Genomic DNA, 20194 nt, shown 5'->3' with positions numbered 1-20194 from the left:
TTTCACAATTATGCCTTTCGACTCGGCTATAATCCCTGCAAACGTACCAAAGCATCTAAAAGACCATCTCTCAATGTGAATGCTATATTTAGTAGTGATGATGATCTCACTTCAACTAAATCATCTTCTACTTCTATCAACTCTCATTCCCCTCATAAGGAAATCTTGGCGATGAACAAGTCTCTTTATGACTCCCCTCGAATTTCTAAATCCACTTATGAATCTTTATCTCCTATTCATCATAAAGTCCTTTCCTCTAGGGATAAGGCTCTAATAAATTACACTCATCCCTCTTCTAAGATTTCTTGTGACTTTTCTTCTTCAATTTTTATCACTTTATACATGTTTTTGATCTCACTTATAGCTGAGCATTTAGCATGTCATATTCAAATACCTCATTCAATCTATCATGTCTTTAAATAACATTAATGGCTATTATGTTGCTCATCATTATATGACATTGGTAGCTCATTTACTGGGGGCTCATTGTCATTCATGATGGTACAATTTCAAGTGCAATCATATTTTTGAAGCAACATAATAGCCTAATTTTTCTATGTTATCTCTTGTTCCTATGGGGTAATAATGTGGAAATATTGATCATCTTTTCTTTAGAATCCTCTTTTCCTAGATATGGGAGAGGATGTGTATTCTCTTTCTTACCTTACCCACTTCTTGTGAGGAGCATTTTACATACACTAATGTCTTGCTTGCATGAACTCATGTGAGTATGTAGTACATTTTTCTTATGTCTAAATCTCTCCCTAGAAGATTGTGTAAATCCTTCTCATTGTCCTTATCCTTGGGAGGCAATGATCTTTCCTTATTTTTTTCTAAGGATCCACTTTTTCCTATTTCGTGGATGGTGTGAACTTTATTACTTAATGTTATTCCTTGTATGCATTTGTTGTCGTTTGTTCAAGGATTCTCTCTTACAAGAGGTGTAAGTCCTTGACTACAACCTCTTTTGCACTTGGTAAAATACATCCATAATGAATTCACTCTCCCAATTGGGTTAAAAAGAGCGTCATCCTTTATTAAGAATCACTTTCACCTCGCAAAAGAAGGAAGTATTGCATTCTTATTCTCTTCTTTGTCTTATTCTAGAAGATGTTATATTTGTCCTCTCGGGGATAGGTGTCTTTTTGTACAAAGATCTCTTCTCCTCTAAGGATCTCCTTTACACATATTACAAGATATCCCTTTTCAACTATCTTGTCCTTGCTTAAAGAGTGCAAAACTCTCTTGCTTGGATCTATGACATTGTTGCATTTTTTGGGTATCTTCTTTTGTAATAAAGGTAGGTATCCTTGTTCTACTTTACTTATGACATAAACATTACACTTTTTGAGCAATGGGTCATTCTCGGAACCAGAGCACAGACTCTTAGAGCGAGATGTCTCCATTTTTATTTTATGCAGGGTGATTATTCTCGGAACCAGAGCACAGACTCTTAGAGCAAGATGTCACGCTTTTGTACTATACATATACAGGTTGTAGCATACTCGGGCATAGACTCCTATGAGGTGCTTCCAACCTCACTTACACACACATGCACGAGGTTGAGTGGAACTAGCGGCATAAGGCTAGACTTTCTCACTCTCCTCCCTTACATGGATCACCTAGACAGAATCTAGGGGCTAGTTTTCCATGTCCTTTTCCCATGGATCACCTAGACAAGATCTAGGGGTGAGAAGTCCATGTTTTCTCTCTCACTATTCTTCTCATGGATCACCAATGTGTGTATTCATGCTTTTCTCCTTTCTTTTCTTCTCTTTGCATTTTGTTTCCATTTACATCCTTCATCTTGTGTTAGAGAACTCTCAAATCCTCACACTCTTTGTTGCGTTGGAATTGAGATTTAGTCCTCTTTCTTACCAAATGATTCTCCATTAGTTTTTGATCTCATATCAAATCTTCTTGTGAGCACTTGTCATCAATATTCTTTAACAATTCGAAGTGGTAAACATGATACCCTGTTTCAACTCACTAAAATTAGCAAGCCGAAACAGGAGGGGGCATATAGCTACCCTCGAATTTTCATCACCTTACTTAGTAAGCATTAGGTGATTTTGTGATCTAACGTGTGTTTTGTAGGGTGCGGTTCCTAACTGTGTATTGCAGATACCGCTGGGGGCTTCGTTCGACAGACTTATGGATATATCCTTTTTCAAATAATGTTTACTTTTCTGTACTTTAGCTTGCATATGCACGTAGTGTTCATATGACCACTAAAGTGGGGGCTAAATGTAGCGTCATAAATTGTACGCACTTGCTAGGGTGGTACAATTTCACACCTAGTTTAGCACCCGCCTTGGCGCATTTTGTATTTTGCATTGCATTTCCCCTTTAGCACTTAATTAATCAAATTAATTAGGTCTAAGGTTCTATTTCATCATCTTTCACATCATAAAGTTGGGCCCTTTCGTTAAAGTGTGCCCTTTTCATTTTATTCCTCCAATACATCATTTAATCAAAAACCCTAATTAGGTCCTATTTTGAACTTGGGGGCTTGGTTTCGGGGGTCAAAACATCTTGAAATCACCTGTAACTTCAGGATTCTCTCTAAAATCATCATATCCGACGGCCTTGAAAATTTGGCGAAAAGTTGTCGGGACCATGGCGCCCAGAGTGCACATGGTCCCGGACATTTTTCCCGAAATTTTAGGAGCGCGATCCAATCATAAAATAAAGCTTAACCCCAAGAAATTGGCGGAGATTCAATCTCTAGGTCGGCCAAAAGACGAAATTACGACCTAGGGTTTCCTATATAAGAGCTCTCTTTCTTCATTTGAAAGGATCCAATTTTTTTTGGCTTTGAGGGACCTTCTATGCAGCGAAAGAGCAGATCTTTGAAGACTTCAACAACATTCAACATCCTTCTATCAAGCATTTATCAATTTCATTCATCCATTTAGGGCTTGGAAGACATTGAAGAACAATAGGAGATTACCGATTGAAGATTGGCTTGTACTCCTCCCTTGAGGGTTGGGTATGATTTCATGTTGTTTTCATGTCTTTGCATAAGCTTCAATATATCCTTTATTCATGCTTTAGATCACTTTGCATCTTGATTTAGAGCATTTACATTATCATTTACAAGCAATTAGGGTTTACTTTCTAGGTTGCTCTAGTTTGCTTTCTTGCATTTAAGGACCTTGCACACACACTAGGTTTGCACACACAATACATTTTACAATACAACTTGGCTATTTGTGGAGGTGGAAATCACCGAAGTGGGGGTTTGACTAAGGCAAAACCCTATATAGCCGCCCAAACACCTTTTCAGATATAAGTGCAAGTTTCGGGACTCGGGCGACGCCGCAAGTTACAGATCCGGAAGAAGTAGATGGAGACCAAACAACAAACCAAATCTCAAAGAAAAAGACCAGGACAGGGGCATGGGGCACCCTAGTCCTACCAGGACAGTGGCGCTGGGCGCCCTGGTCCTCCTGATAGACAACATTTTCAGCATTTTTGACAGCTTTTCCAGAGTGCAAAACAACAGTTTCGGGAGCAGTTTTAGGGGCAGAATCAGGACAGTGGCGCCCGCGCCCCCGTCCCAAACATTTTCATTCATATTTTAACACCAGGTACACATTTACATTCTTGTCTTGTCCTTGTGTTTACAGCTTTCCATCATTTAAGTTCAATTCTGTAATCTTGTTATTAGTTCATACTTGCACTTTGGGGTTAGGGATTGAACTTGCATCATTTCATCTTTCAATTACAACAAAGGAATAGAAATCCTAATAGGTATCCTGTGGCTCTCTCTTCCACAAAAAGAAGTAGCCAATTGTGTGATACCTCTAGGCTCTTTCGTATTCCACAAGTGTGTGGTTGAAAGTGAGATTAGGGCATGTTTGCTTAGTGTCACTTTTTCCCCTACACAATAATATAATATAATATTGTATTATATTATATATTATAATATAATATAATATTGTATTATATTATATATTATAATATAATATAATATTGTATTATATTATATATTATAATATAATATAATATTGTATTATATTATATATTATAATATAATATAATATAATGTAATACAATATTATATTATATTATAATATATAATATAATACAATATTATATTATATTATAATATATAATATAATACAATATCATATCATATAATATATAATATAATATAATATTATATTATATATAATATAATATTATATTATATATAATATAATATTATATTATATATAATATAATATTGTATTATATAATATATTATTATATTATAATACAATATAATATAATAATATATTATATAATACGTATTATATAATATATATAATGTAATAATATATTATATAATATAATATAATATGTAACATATAATATATTTTTTAAATTAAAATTACAAATAACAATCGAATATCCGATTTGCATAGGTAATTACCAGGCCAAGGTGTACTGACACCCAGGCCTAGCAAAAAGTCAACATGGATTTTCGCATTTTTAGGTGAGTGAGGAAGGCTATTTTTTTCACATCGCCACTTTTTGGCCCCCCTTGATCTTGCACTAACCCCGACATACTTGTCAAAGACATGCTAATTGGATATGGAAAATATTTTTTGAGCCTTTAAATGAGACATTAAGATGCCAAGTATTTGTTGAAATGATGAGAAATCTGAAATTTAGGTCCATAATGAAGGTTCTTGGGCTAAGAACATCAATTGAATAAAGCGACAAATCTATTGTGAAGAATTTGATGAATGCATATGATAGTTTTGGTTCTAACTCACACACAAAATATAGTAACACCACACGACGTGTCATTACATCAACAATTGTAAGCACTCAAACTAAGAAATCTTGCCTCATTAGAAAGACAAGTAAAGAATTGAAGATAAGTAGACAAACTCTAATGAGAGCTATGGGAAGGCAACAAAGAGCGGATGATCCATATAACAATGAGTTATGGACATTTTCTAGTAGATTACCGTAGAAAGATAAAGCAATTGTTGAAGCCTTGAGATCCCTAATTGAAGTTTTTTTGAAGAATAATACAAATGTCTCTCCAAATCAAAGAGATGTTGTAAGAAGGAGGATTGGTAGTAAAATCCATGATCCACATCTGAAACATTTTTTGGATATGACTCAAACACAATTTTTTGCCAAGTTTCAACGTATGTATCCTCAAATTAAAATTAGTCAAAGATTATTTGAAATGGTAAAGCCTTTTTATGTCAAAATAAATCATACATGCACAACTTGTTGTTGTAGAGTACACATCAAATTTTCTAACCATTATGATGTTTATCAACGCATATGTATAGATATGCATGCTAACAATGTTTTGTAGGAATGCAACATAAATGGTCCACCAACATCTTCAAGGGAATTCATATCTAGCATCTTATGTGAAAGAGTAGATGGTCAACTATATTAAAATAAGTGTTGCTTGGATGGCACATGTGTTCATTGTGGTGAATTGCGACATTTACAAATTTGTCAACATATGGATATTGGACAAGAAATTGGTAATGAATTAGTAGAATTTGGAAAATATAAGACAATGGCCTACATGTTAAGAGATGGAAAAGAAGAAAAAAGGTGTGAATTGGTTAGTGAGAAGATTCCAGTGTATCAGTTTATGGGCATCTTTCATGAGAATATAGTGTATGAGTATGCAAGGCATAACCATCGAGCTCGTTGGTTGGACTCACAATTTAAGTTATGCAAGGACACATTTCCACTTCATACAATCATTTCAATTGTTGACTTTGCAGAGAACTACACACTACAACCACAAAACCAGGCACAATCACAATATTACAACTCCACACAAGTTGCTATATTTGTGCATATGTAACATTCATTCATGCACATGATAGTATGGAAGAGGACAAGAAGATATTGAGGGAGTATCATTTTTACATCAGTGATGATCTCTCACACTCTACAAAGTTTGTGCATGGTTGTTTTCAAATATTCTATGATGATTTGGCTAGCCGAGGCATATCATTCTATCAACATATCATATGGTCAGATAATTGTGCATCACAAATTAAGAACTCTCGTATGTTTTATAGGTTGAGTAGGATGCATAAGTTGACTACTGTTCAACATATGTGGAATTTCTCTGAGGCTGGGCATGGAAAAGGGGAGCATGATGGTGCAAGAGAATGTATTAAAAGATATTTAGCATGATAAGAGTTAAAGTACAAAGAGAATGCAAACTTGAAAGATGCAAAATCAATTGCTCAATGGTGCAATGGTATAATTAGTCCAGGTAATCAAGGTAAGTCTTTAGTTTGCAGATTTTTTTGGTTGGTAGATGATATTAACATTGCAAAATTTGAAGATTGTTGTACATTGATAGGATTGAGCGAGCTACACTCTTTCGAAAGCTCTAATGTAGGTTCATGGACTATCCATATGCGACAAATGACAAGTTATTGTTCTTCATGTAGAGATGGTGCCTATAATGAGTGTGCATCAAAGGAGTGGGTGGACGAATGCTGTATGTGGCCTCTAATCCCACTTGAGACATATCGACCTCCGAGTGCACTACAACTTACACAGATGGAAGTATCAATTGAATTTGACTGTGTGTCAGATTTATTCCAACCAGGTAAATTATCCACATGCAAATTTTTGTACTTCAATATTTTACCTTAGTTGTTTGCTAAATTCTTCTCAGTTTATCATTGCAGGGCATGTTTATGTTGTTATTGCAGCTGAAGAGAATGAAGAAGGAACAAATTAATACCTGTGTCATTGTGTGGACACAAAAAAGAAATTGGATGGCCCAGTGGTAGATGGAGAAAATATTGAGTACCCCACAAGATCAGTAGTTTTACTGGTACATGGATTAGAAGGTACCCAATGAAGAAGTCTAACTTGTGGTTGTTTGAGGACTTTGAGACACATAGGAAGATTATTCATTATTCTAACCTTGTTATAGCTTCAAATGTTCATTTGATTAGATATGGGGGTAGAACACTAAACAAGAACCCGTGGAAGGTTCGTGAGTCTGACCATGAGGCCATAATAGACACGATAAAGAGGAGAGCAGATCCAGATGGTTCATTGGATTAAATGTAAATGCAAAAAATTGTAATATCAATCATATTTGGATATATTTACATGACTTGTATTTTTTGACTACTCGAGGCATTGTAATATTAAAAATTGTTTTTTTGTCTTGTTTTGTGTGATTTTATGTAAATAATGTCATTTTGGACCATTAGAGATTACATGGGATCATTTTGTGAAGTTTTAGGCTAATATGGTAAAAGATGTAAAAATTGCTCATTTGTTGTCAATCACTCAAAGTGTAAAAAATTGTCAAAATTTGGCATCATTTTTCAACGTTAGTGACATAAAAGAATGAGCCATCTAATATTATGGGGTCATGAGATGACACTCTAAAAAAACCTCTCTCAGTTTAGGTAGACTCCGCTCCAATTGCTCGTGGCGACACTTTCTTGGTTGTGACAAAAAACATCACATGAGTACAGTCAAAAATTGCACAATGCCTCATCTTTCAATCCACTCTTCGTGGAAATGAACCATTAGCGCATACGCATCTGGGTGTCTGGGATTACGCTAGGAATTCCTTCGTTCCTCTATCGAACTCACCCGATTGATGTGGGCCACACCCTAGTAGCGAAATCCCTAAAGTGCTCAAAGTGTGAAAAATTATCAAAATTCAGCATCGCGTTTCTCGACCTTGGTGACACATAAGAATGATTTGTCTAATCCTATGAGGTCATGTTATGAAACTCTCAAAAATCCTCTCTCGTTTTAGGTAGACTCCGATCCAATTGCTCGTGGCGACACTTTCTCGGTTGCAACAAAAAGCGTCAGATGAGTTCAATGAAAAGTTGCACAATGCCCCATCTTTCAATCCGCTTGTCGTGGCACCAAACCATCAATGCATATGCATCCGTTTTTATGCTAGGCATGCCTTCATTCCTCTATCAAACTCACTCGATCGATGCGGGCCACACCCTAGCATCGAAATCGCTTAAGTGCTCAAAGTTTTCAATATTTAGAATCATGTTTCTCAGCACCCGTGAATAATAAGATCAAGTTGTCTAATCCTACAGGGTCATATTATGACACTCTAAAAAAACCTCTCTCAGTTTAGATAGATTCGGATCCAATTGCTCGTGGCAACACTTTCTCAGTTGTGACAAAAAGCATCAGATGAGTTCAATGAAAAGTTGCACAATGCCCCATATTTTAATCCGCTCGTCATGACACCGAACCATTAGCTCATATGCATCTGGGTGGCTAGGTTTACACTAGGAATGCCTTCATTTTTCTCTCCAACTTGTTCGATCGATGCTGGCCACACCCTAGTAGTGAAATCACTTAAGTGCTCAAGTTGCTCAAAGTTGTCAATATTCAGCATCATGTTTCTCGTTGCCCATGAATCATAAGAATGAGCCATCTGATCCTATGAGGACATGGTATGGCACTCTAAAAAATCCTCTCTCAATTTAGGTAGACTCGGATCTAATTGCTCGTGGCGACACTTTCTTGGTTGCAACAAAAAGCGTCAGATGAGTTCAATGAAAAGTTGAACAATACCCCATCTTTCAATCCACTCATCATGGCACCAAACCGACAGCTTGTATGCATCTGGGTGGCTGGGTTTATGCTAGGAATACCTTCATTTTTCTCTCCAACTCAGCTAATCGATGCGGGCCACACCCTAGCAATGAAATCGCTTAAGTGCTCAAGTTGCTCAAAGTTGTTAATATTCAGCATCGCATTTCTCCATGCCCGTGAATCACAAGAACAAGTCATTTGATCCTACGGGGTCATGTTTTGGCACTCTAAAAAATCCTCTCTTGGTTTAGGTAGAATCAGATCCAATTGCTCGAGGCGACACTTTCTCAGTTGCAACAAAAAGCGTCAGATGAGTTCAATGAAAAGTTGCACAATGCCCCATCTTTCAATCCGCTCGTCGCAACACCAAACCGTCAGCTTGTATGCATCTAGGTGGACAGATTTATGCTAGGAATGCCTTCATTTTCTCTCCCACTCATCTGATTGATGCACACCACACCCTAGCAGCGAAATCGCTTAAGTGCTCAAGTTGCTCAAAGTTGTCAATATTCGGCATCTCATTTCTCAACGCCCATGAATCATAAGAATGAGTCATCTAATCCTACAGGGTTGTGTTATGGAACTCTAAAAAATCCTCTCTTGGTTTAGGTAGACTCAGATCCAATTTCTCTTGGAGACACTTTCTCGGTTGTGACAAAAAGCATTAGATGAGTTCAATGAAAAGTTGCACAATACCCCATCTTTAAATATGCTCATCGTGGTACTGAATTGTTAGCTCGTATGCATCTAGGTAGCTGAGTTTACGCTAGGAATGCCTTCATTTTTCTCTCCAATTCGTCCGATTGATGCGGGCCACACCCTAGCAATAAAATTGTTTAAGTGCTCAAGTTGCTCAAAATTGTCAATATTTGACATCGCGTTTATCGGCGGCCGTGAATCATAAGAATGATCCATATAATCCTACGGGGTCATGTTATGGAAGTCTAAAAAGTCCTCTCTTGGTTTAGGTAGACTCGGATCCAATTGCTCGTGGCGACACTTTTTCGGTTGCAACAAAAGCGTTAGATGAGTTCAATGAAAAGTTGCACAATGCCCCATCTTTCAATCTGCTCGTCGTGGCACCAAACCATCAGCTCACATGCATCTGGGTGGCTGGGTTTATGTTACTAATTCCTTCATTTTTCTCTCCAACTTGTCTGATCGATGCAGGCCACACCCTAGCAACGAAATCGCTTAAGTGCTCAAGTTGCCCAAAGTTGTCAATATTTGGCATTGCGTTTCTCAACACCCACAAATCATAAGAATGAGCCATCTGATCCTACGGGGTCATGTTATGGAACTCTAAAAAATCCTCTCTTGGTTTGGATAGATTCGGATCAATTTCTCATAGCGACACTTTCTCGGTTGTGACAAAAAACATCAGATGAGTTCAATGAAAAGTTGCACAATGCCCCATCTTTCAATCCGCTCGTCACGATACTGAACCGTTAGCTTGTACGTGTTTGGGTGGCCAATATTATGCTAGGAAAGCTTTCATTTTTCTATCTAACTTGTCCAATCGATGTGAGCCACACCCTACCGGCTATGCCACTTAAGTGCTCAAAGTATGAAAAGTTTTCAAACTTCACCGATGCATTTCTCGACGCCCGTTAATTATATGATTGAGCCGTATGATCCTATGATGTCATGTTACAATACTCTATACAAGTCTCTCTCAATTTCAAAAGACTTAGATCCAATTGCTTGTGGTGACACTTTCTCGGTTGCAACAAAAAGCGTGAGATGAGTTCAATGAAAAGTTGCACAATGCCCTAACTTTCAATCCACTCATCGTGACACCGAACCATCAGATCATACGCATCTATGTGGATAGGTTTATGCTAGGAATTCTTTCATTTTTCTCTCCAACTCATCCGATCGGTGCAAGCCACACCCTAGCGGCCAACCTACTTAAGTGCTCAAAGCGCGAAAAAGTTATCAAACTTTGGTGATGCATTTCTTGGTGCCAGTTAATCATATGAATGAGCCGTCTAATCCTATGAGGTCATGTTACAACACTCTATAGAATCCTCTCTCTATTTTGGAAGACTTGGATCCAATTGCTCGTGGTGACACTTTCTCGGTTACAACAAAAAGCATTAGATGAGTTCAATGAAAAGTTACACAATGCACTAACTTTCAATCCACTCGTCATGACACCAAACCGTCAGCTTGTATGCATCCGTGTGGCCAATTTTATGCTAGGAAAGCTTTCGTTTCTCTCCAACTCATCCGATTGATGCAAGCCACACCCTAGTAGTGAAATTGCTGAAGTGCTCAAAGTGTGAAAAGTTGTCAAATTTCAGCGACACATTTCTTGGCGACCGTTAGTCATATGAATGAGTTGTCTAATTCTATGAGGTCGTACTGCGACACTCTACACAGTCCTCTCTCAATTTTGGAAGGCTCAAATCCAATTACTCATGGTGACACTTTCACGGTTGCTACAAAAAGCTTCAGATGAGTTCAATAAAAAATTGCATAATTCCCTAACTTTCAATCCGCTCATCATGGCACCAAACCATCAGCTCGTATGCATCCATGTGGCTAGGTTTATGTTAGGCAAGCTTTTGTTTTGCTCTCCAACTCATCCAATCGATGCGGGCCACACCCTATCGGCCACACTCATGGAGACATATGAATGAGTCGTCTGATCCTACGGGGTCATGCTATGAAACTCTATTAGGCTATGCATTAGATTAATAGACCTAAATACTCTTAAGTATTATTAATTGTTGGGAGTCATTTAAAGTAGCTCTATTAGGGTATGCATTAAATGAATAGAAGTGTATGTGCTATGCAATTTTTTTAGAATGGGTATTGGTACAATGGTGTCTTACATTGTCTAATTTTGGTTCTTTCCATGTTTCCCTTATATAGTCTTATTTCAACTATAACTATTGAATTTGTGTTGATCCCTATAAGCTTGTGTCTTGGATTACAAACACAAATTTAGGTTCAAAGCTTAATTAACAATAAACTTTGTGCAATTATTCATTTAATCTTTTGTACTGCAATTATAGATAACCATGATAAATGAATTGTATTAACCAAAAAGATACAAGTCCATACAACATTGTATACCCATAAAAGTATCAAATATATCCAATACAAACAAATAGGTTTGCCAAAAGCCATATGGACATAGAATGTCACATATTCATAAAACAAAACATATGTTCAAAATTGCTATAAAGGTATACAAGATGATATCCAATAAAGCCAAATAGGAGCTTGCCAAAATCCATATGGACATAGAATGTCACGTATTCGTAATACAAAATATATGTTCAAAATTGTCATATAGGCATACAAAATGGTATCCAGTAAAGTCAAATAGGAGATTTCCAAAAGCCATATGGACATAGAATGTCATGTATTCGTAATACAAAACATATGTTCAAAATTTCCATATAGGCATACAACATGGTATCTAATAAAGTCAAATAGGATCTTGCCAAAAGCCATATGGACATAGAATGTCACATATTTGTAATACAAAACATATGTTCAAAATTTCCATATAGGCATACAACATAGGACCCTATTCTATTAATTTCCCTCTAGGGGAAGGAAACAAATCACGAGATATCTTTGCCTATCGGGGGATGGAGATGTATATGATGCAGGTGTCTTTTGAGTACGCCCACTTGACCTCCTCTCCATACTTTTTGTAACTCCACCTGATACAATGAAAAGAATGATGTTAGCATATACAAAAATTGAATTTTAGAATGACATATAATGGAATAGTCACTTACCACATACTAATAATCATGATGTTCATCCACAACAGGTGCATGTTCATGATCTGGAGTGACAAGCCCCTCCTGTAGGCATCACAATATAAATAAAAATAAATACAAGTGTCATTAAAATTTTCAATAACATATTATTAAGATAACAAATGTAATGCTAAATTTACTAAATTTACAAATATGTCTCATACTTTTTTCAAAGTAGTTGAACTTGCTAGTGCTGCAACAACACCACACTCCATTGACGCGCGGACAATAGGAGGGGTCTTCGATGTTAACATCTGAAAATTAAATAAATTATAGTGACCAATCACCAAAACTATCTATATTATTTAATAACAACATTAAAGATAAATTGCTTACCTGGGTGAAAGATTGTTGATGAAATACACTACGAGGTGTTGATGTTGAAGCTCTAGCATCAAACTATTTGACATCCAAAATGAGTAATTAGAAAATCATTCACATAAGGTTCAACTATCTACATATGATAATTATATTTCTTCACTCGTTGTATATCTGTGGAGTTGACGAAGTCGTGAAAAAGGGTGTTGCAGGAATGTTGCTAGTATTGTGAACACTTTGACCTTGATTTTTTATCATATTAACTTACTAATTTAGATATATTCTTAAATTTCCATATAAGATTTAATAAAAAGAATGAAATGAACTTGTAACAAAATTCACTTGGGTATCAATGCCAAATATTTTGTTCAACAAGGATTATGTCATGACAATGTTCTCTGTAGCAAACTCCACTCGTGCACGTGCATTCTCAGTACTATTAGGATCATAAGTGCAAAGAGAACTACAAGATAGACAAAAATGAGTTGGAACTCAATGCCTAGAAGAATCACCATTATCACTCGCATCACCCTCTACTAGAGGCCTAACATACTGTATAAGGGTCTGAGTGAGTGAGCTAATTGAGTCTAGAGTTTCGACCTCAACACTCTCCTTCACAATGGAAGGAATAGTAACATGCTCCACCATAGGTCTAGCCAAGGGTCTTGGTGGGAGATTTGGGTCACGCGGTGCACCCTCTCTATCATGTGAGGAACCCCCACCTCTATCTTGGAAATCTAGAAAAACAAAATAGTTTGGGATCTCATGAAGGACAAACTCACAATATAGTTTTCTCAAAAAGTATTGGGGTACCTCATGATTATTGCATGGGGGCTGATCAAATCCCATCCACCACCTATCCCAAAAACTGTTGTTAATCCCTTCATGATGACACCAATGAATAGGGAATCTGCTACATCCAGGGTGTAAAGGTTGATTCGTTCGGGGGTTCGTAAAAAGAGAACACAATTAAAATTTATTAATTTTCTCTCTTCACTGCCGCATATGATAATTTGGCAACTTAAAATTGCTTTTGTTCTTCCTTCTCATTGGACCAGAAATTTATTTACCCACTCATGGATTGTATGTGAGATACAATAGATTGCAAAGAACTAGCAAGGTTTGTCCTATGGGAGTTTGTTCAAGTGGGATCTTTTAGCCTTGTGATTAAACTTTCAAGCTCTTTTTGGCTATTTACTATTTGACCTAATAGGTTTTCTTGTGTACCTATGGGATGTCTAGGGATTGTAGGAGGTTCTTGATATGCTTCTTCTTCAATATGGTCTTCATTAGGATGTGATTAAGTGTTTTCAACATTTTCTTGTCTAATCTCATTTCCTGATAATGAAAATAAATTTAAATCAAGAAACCTAGTTTAATCTTCAAATTAATAAAAAATGACAATAAGAAAACAAAAATACATACCTCTTCAAGCTCTTTGATGTCATGGCAAAATTTTGATGAGATATGGACAACTTAGTGCCAAATATCAAGCTTCTACAAAGGGTGAGCGCAAGAAAATGGCACCCCAAATCGCCAAAACGCGGGTTTGGGAGTGCAAAATGCATCCAAAATGCGGATGTTTTTTTTATGGTTTGAAAAGGTCATATTGCGTGCACGTTATAAGGCATGTGCCCTATAAGGCACGCACCCTATAGGCTTGGTGTGTCAAGCCTGACTTGACACACCAAGCCTATAGGGCATGAGTGCGCGCCTTAAATAACGCACGTGCAATATGACAATTAATTTTTTTTTTGAAGTGTGACACCTTTTTGGTACCACAACTTTGTGCATACACCCAATATGTAAAATCATTTTCATTGTGGTTATATTTTCACATACACTTAAAAGTGAAGTAAAAGATTCATTGTTGTTGTATCAGAAAATAATTAAATTTTATACAAAAGCAAACAATTGAATTCTATTTTATTTCCAACTCAATAAAATTTGTAAATGATAATACTATATATTATGTTGGTTATTTATTTGGTTATTATGTCAGATTGTTTATACTACTTATATAGTAAAAATTGATCACAATTCTTTTTCTCTACACTACTTATGAAATCCAATAGTATTTAACTTATACTATAAATACAAGTTTAACTATTAAATCATGTACAAAAATCAAATGTAATTTAGTAAAACACATTGCAGATCCAATAATCATGCTTAATGTAGCTCATAAGATTATATTACAATTTGCATTTACAATAGTAAATAATCAATCTACATAGATATTCTACTAAAAATCACTTGATCATCAATAATTATTAACTCAATCATTATTAAATTATCAATTTTAATAATTAAATATAAAAATACAAGATAATAAAAATTATTAAACATTTACTAAATATTCTTACTATTTACTATTAATAACATCTATTTTGTAATCGCTGGTATCATTGTCATAAATTTAACCATAGTTTAAGTCCTTTGGGTTTCTATTAATTCATTTTTATTTTAGGTAATGTGGAGCTTCCTTTTGGGAAACACATAATGGATTATAGAACATTAAATTCTCGTAATAATAATTCCATTAAAAAGGAAAATAAAAATAAAAATTATATTTCCTTCGATCTTTCTCCCCTCCAAACAAAACAATGTTTGTATTGTAAGAACAGAGATCCACAACAAGAAAGAATCGATAACTGATCAATCTTTTTAATGGATACTTTTTGCCAGTAAAAGGTCGGAACTTATCAGCTTCTTCACTTTGCTTTTCACTTTTTTGTGTCACCACCTTTCCAGATTCCCTGGTTTACGTATTGGAGCTCTTGAAGAGGAGCTTGACCTTGCTGATTTAACTTTCGAACTTTTGGGTGATATAGGTTTTCCATTCAGATGCCTTCCAACTCCAGTGAAGGCAGTAAATCTGCACTGAGATTCTTCTCCATGCTTTGTAGATGTAGTTTCTCTTGTTGTTCTTGCACTAGTTGTAGTAGTTCAGAAAGCAACATGATTTAATGGCAGCCCATTAGGTTCTTTGTAATCAAGAGGAGGAGCAAAGTCTACTTCCAAGTTTGCGTCAAACACACTTATGCAGATTCAGGCTTTGTTTAAACTATATTTATACAATATGTGGTGTTGTTGTAATCTATCTTAATGGTATCCCTTGTGGTCAAACAAGAGAAGTTCCTCAGTGAAACCTCCAAGAAAGCTCTTGGGATGGATATGTCTAAAAAGTTTTTGTGTGGCGCTGCAATTTAAAACATGTTCCCTTTGGAAGAGTGGTATGCTTCAATTTGACTGTATCTCCTGGTTGTAGAAGCATATTTTCCATCACCCAATGTGGCATATAAATTATACCCTCCTCAGCCACGAATTCAAGTACTCCACAGTGTGAGATGCAACCTGTGATGGTATTCTGAAGCTGGAAAAGCATTGGATACTCTATTTCTTGAGATATCAGACGAGAAAGAGCAGAAGGAGGCATTATAATTTTGTTGGCTTTTTCAAGCTCTGGTTTGTCAGTATAAATGGGTGGATAACATTGATAGATCTGCTCAAAAGTAGCAGCTTCTGCATACCAATTTCTATCTTCATAATGCCCTCCATACCTATATCTTCTATATCCATATCTTCTTTGATAAGATCCATCTTCATGATGTTCTTCTTGATGGTTGTTCATAACTTCCTCGGGTCCTCCATGTCCATATCTACTTTCATCAGATCCATCTTCATAATATCTTTCTTCTGCATGCACTTTCATATTTTCATCAATTCCATCTTCAAGATTTCTTTCTTCTTCATGTCCATTCATATCTTCAGGAGGTTCTACATATCCATATCTTACCTCATCATCTGATCTATCTTCATGCACATTCATATCTTCGTCAGATCCATTTTCAAACTTTCTTTCTTCTTCATGTCCATTGATATCTTCACCAGGTTCTCCATATCCATATCTTCCTTCATTATCCGATCTATCTTCGTGAGAACTTTTACATCCAAAAATCTCTTCCTTACCAACATTATATTCCATTTCTGAAAAATATTTACAGACTTTGAGTTCTCAATAAATTCCTGTGCAGTTACGTATTCCTTTTTGTTGGGTGTTAGCAATTATATATAGATGACATATAAAGGGTTGCGTCCATTCTATTTTTAACACTCGTAGTGTTAACTCTTAACTGCTCCATCAAACTATAAATGAGCCTATATCACTATTAATATGAAATAAGACTTGATTTTTTTTCTTTTTTCTTTTTCTAAAGATTGGAAGCTCCTTTACATGCACTATAATTAAGAAAACGCGTAAAATGGAACTTAATATAATTACATTAGGAGCTTGGAGTGCATTTCCACCGTTCCATACAAAATAAGCGTCACGAAATTTGAACTTGTTGATTAATTCTTAAATAATAAATGTTAATATATTATTAGTTTTTGTTTTAGTTAAAACGAATAAAATTATTGTCTATATAATAATTTTGCGCATTGAATATAATTGTAAAGTTATTTGAAGAAATTTTTTTGGCGATACTGAATTAACTTTTTGTTGTTATAGTAGAAGAAATTTTATATGAAAACTACCTCAATTTAGAGATTGTGGGACCAAAGAAAGATAAAAATTTGACTAATTATAAAAGCTGGAACACCAAGAAGAGATAGAAAAAACAACTTATTATATCTTTAGAACCCGCCCCTTAAAACATAATAAAAAGCATGTTTCAAGCCTACTCATGGTTTCTTTTCCTCAAATTTCTTTTGTTAAATCTACTCCCTACAATATAAGGGTGATGCATGCACTACAAGTACCACAACCCATGCTTATTGCCGATCAAGCCAAAGTTGTGTCCTTGGACAAAATAATTAAGAAAGATAAGTTGTTAGTTCAATAAAATTTGTTGAGAAGGTCTAGGATCCAAAAATGAGTTAAAATAATTGTTATTTTAGGGTAGAATCCTTTGAACAAATATTTATTGGTGAAAATATTCACTCCTTTGGCTAAACAATGTGGGCCAATTCCCTTGATCAATACATTTCATTACCTATTAATCCATGTTGATATGGACTTGTCACTACCTACATCCATCACTATCCTACTTGATCTACAACAAATTACAACCAAGAGTGACATCTAACTAACACTCTCTCTCAAAGTTATATAAAAGCAATGTTGGGTGTACATGTTGAGAAGATGCATCCCACAATAGACATAAAATCTCTTTTCAGTAAAAGGCTTAAATGTTCTCTTTTGTTAAATATATATTTAAAAGCTATAGGAAAAAAGGAGTTAAAATATTCAATGAGTAGATTGATTAGTTTAATGTTAATGCTTAGTATTAAATTTTATTAAGAATTATAAATAAAAATGAAATACATCACATTTTCTTAAAAAATATTAGAATTTAAATTTATTTTATATAGATATTTTAAATGTGTCCGAGTAATAAGTCATTTGACATTACTCATTAAATTTAAATATAAAATGAAACATTTAATTACACTAGTACCTCTCCCTTACTGCATCTTAGGAAAGAAGAAGAGATGTGTTCCTCAAAGATAGGTCATATGAAGTACACATGTACAAGTTATAAGAACCCTAAAACTAAAAGAGGGTGCAACCCTTAAAAAAAGATAAAACTTGTATGATAAAAATTAATCAAAAGGAGCAGAAAGATAATGGCTTGAAATCCCTATAGGATATTACCTATCTACGACTTCACAAAGGAGAGGTATAATGCAAGAATAGAATGTCACATAATAAATTTTGTATTAGGTCTATTTGCAATGAATGAATTAGGATGAGTGTGTCTAGAAGTATGCGTTTGGTTTGCCGGTTTTCCATAAGTAATTCTTTCATCTTTCTCTCCATCTCGTCCGATCGATGCGGGCCACACCATAGCAACGAAATCTCTTAAGTGCTCAAGTTGTCAATATTCAGCATCACGTTTCTCAGAGCCCATAAATCATAAGAATGCGTCATTTGGTCCTACTGCGTTGTGTTATGGAAAGCTAAAAAAGCCTTTCTTGGTTTAGATAGACTCATATCTAATTGCTCATAGCGTCTCTTTCTCAGTTGTGACAAAAAACATTAGATGAGTTTAATTAAAAGTTGCACAATGCCCCATCTTTCAATCCGCTCATCACAATACTGAATCCTTAGCTCGTACACATTCAAGTAGCTAGGTTTATGCTAGTAAAGCTTTCATTTTTCTCTCCAATGCATCTAATCAATGCAGGCCACAACCTACCATCTATCCCACTTAAGTGCTAAAAGCGTGAAATGTTGTCAAACTTTGTCGATGTGTTTCTCGATGCCCGTTAATCATATGAATGAGCCGTATGATCCTACGACGTCATATTATGATACTCTATACAATCCTCTCTTTATTTCAGAAGAGTCGAATCCAATTGCTCGTGGTGACACTTTCTCGTACTAAAAAGTATTAGATGAGTTCAATGAAAATTTGCACGATGCCCTAACTTTCAACCCGCTCGTCACGTCACCTAACCGTCAGCTCGTACGTGTTCATGTGGCTTGTTTATGCTAGGCATGCTTTCATTTTTCTCTCCAACTCATCTGATCGATGTGGGCCACACCCTACTAGCCATCCCACTTAAGTTCTCAAAGCGCGAAAAGTTGTCAAACTTTGGTGATGCGTTTCTCGGTGCCAGTTAATCATATGAATGAGCTGTCTGATCCTATGAGGTCATTTTACAATACTCTACAAAAGCCTCTCTCTATTTTAGAAGACTTGGATCCAATTGCTCATGGTGACACTTTCTCGGTTACGACAAAAAGCGTCAGATGAGTTCAATGAAAAGTTGCACAATGCCCTAACTTTCAATCCGCTCATCACAACATTGAACCCTCATCTTGTACGTGTCCGTGTGGCTAGGTTTATGCTAGGCAAGCTTTTGTTTTGCTCTCCAACTCGTTTGAGTGATGCAAGCCACACCCTAGCAGTGAAATTGCTAAAGTGCTCAAAGCGGAAAAAGTTGTCAAACTTTGGTGACGCGTTTCTCAGTGCATGTTAGTCATATGAATGAGCTGTCTAATCCTACGAGGTTGTGTTATGACACTCTACACAAGACTTGAATCTGTTATTGTTAATATTAGTAGTTTTTGTATCATGCATATTAATCCACCATCAAATGTTATGTCTTATTTTAAAAGTTTCCTATTTTCCACAATAATTTATTTTAAAGTAAATAGGAGGAAGCAGATTTATTTTAGTTAAAACAAATAAAATTATACTCTATATAATAGTTTTGTGAATAATAATTTTGTGAATTGAATATAATTGTAAATTTAATTGAAGAAACATTTTTGGTGACACTGAGTTAATTTTTTGTTGTTATACGATAAAGAATTTTATGTGAAAACAAGTTCAAAAAAGATGTAATGCCTCTTTGTTGATTAGACTCGATTTAACCTAGTTTGACTCTGGATGACCTTTTCTATAGTTTATGTGGCTACCTATGGTATATGCTTTATGGATTGATGATTTACATGTTGATGTGATTATATGCTATTATTTATGCTCTGATAG

The 20194-nt window shown here is 35.5% G+C and overlaps 1 pseudogene; it reads right to left on the bottom strand.

Moving 5' to 3' along the window:
* Window positions 1–15638: 15638 nt before the first annotated feature.
* On the bottom strand, window positions 15639–16677 carry LOC131067271 (uncharacterized; annotated as a pseudogene).
* Window positions 16678–20194: the final 3517 nt, after the last annotated feature.

The sequence above is a fragment of the Cryptomeria japonica genome, chromosome 7 (assembly GCF_030272615.1).
Source record: "Cryptomeria japonica chromosome 7, Sugi_1.0, whole genome shotgun sequence".
NCBI lineage: Eukaryota > Viridiplantae > Streptophyta > Pinopsida > Cupressales > Cupressaceae > Cryptomeria > Cryptomeria japonica.
The sequence above is the reverse complement of the archived record's forward strand: the minus strand, read 5'-3'. Positions and strand labels throughout refer to the sequence as shown.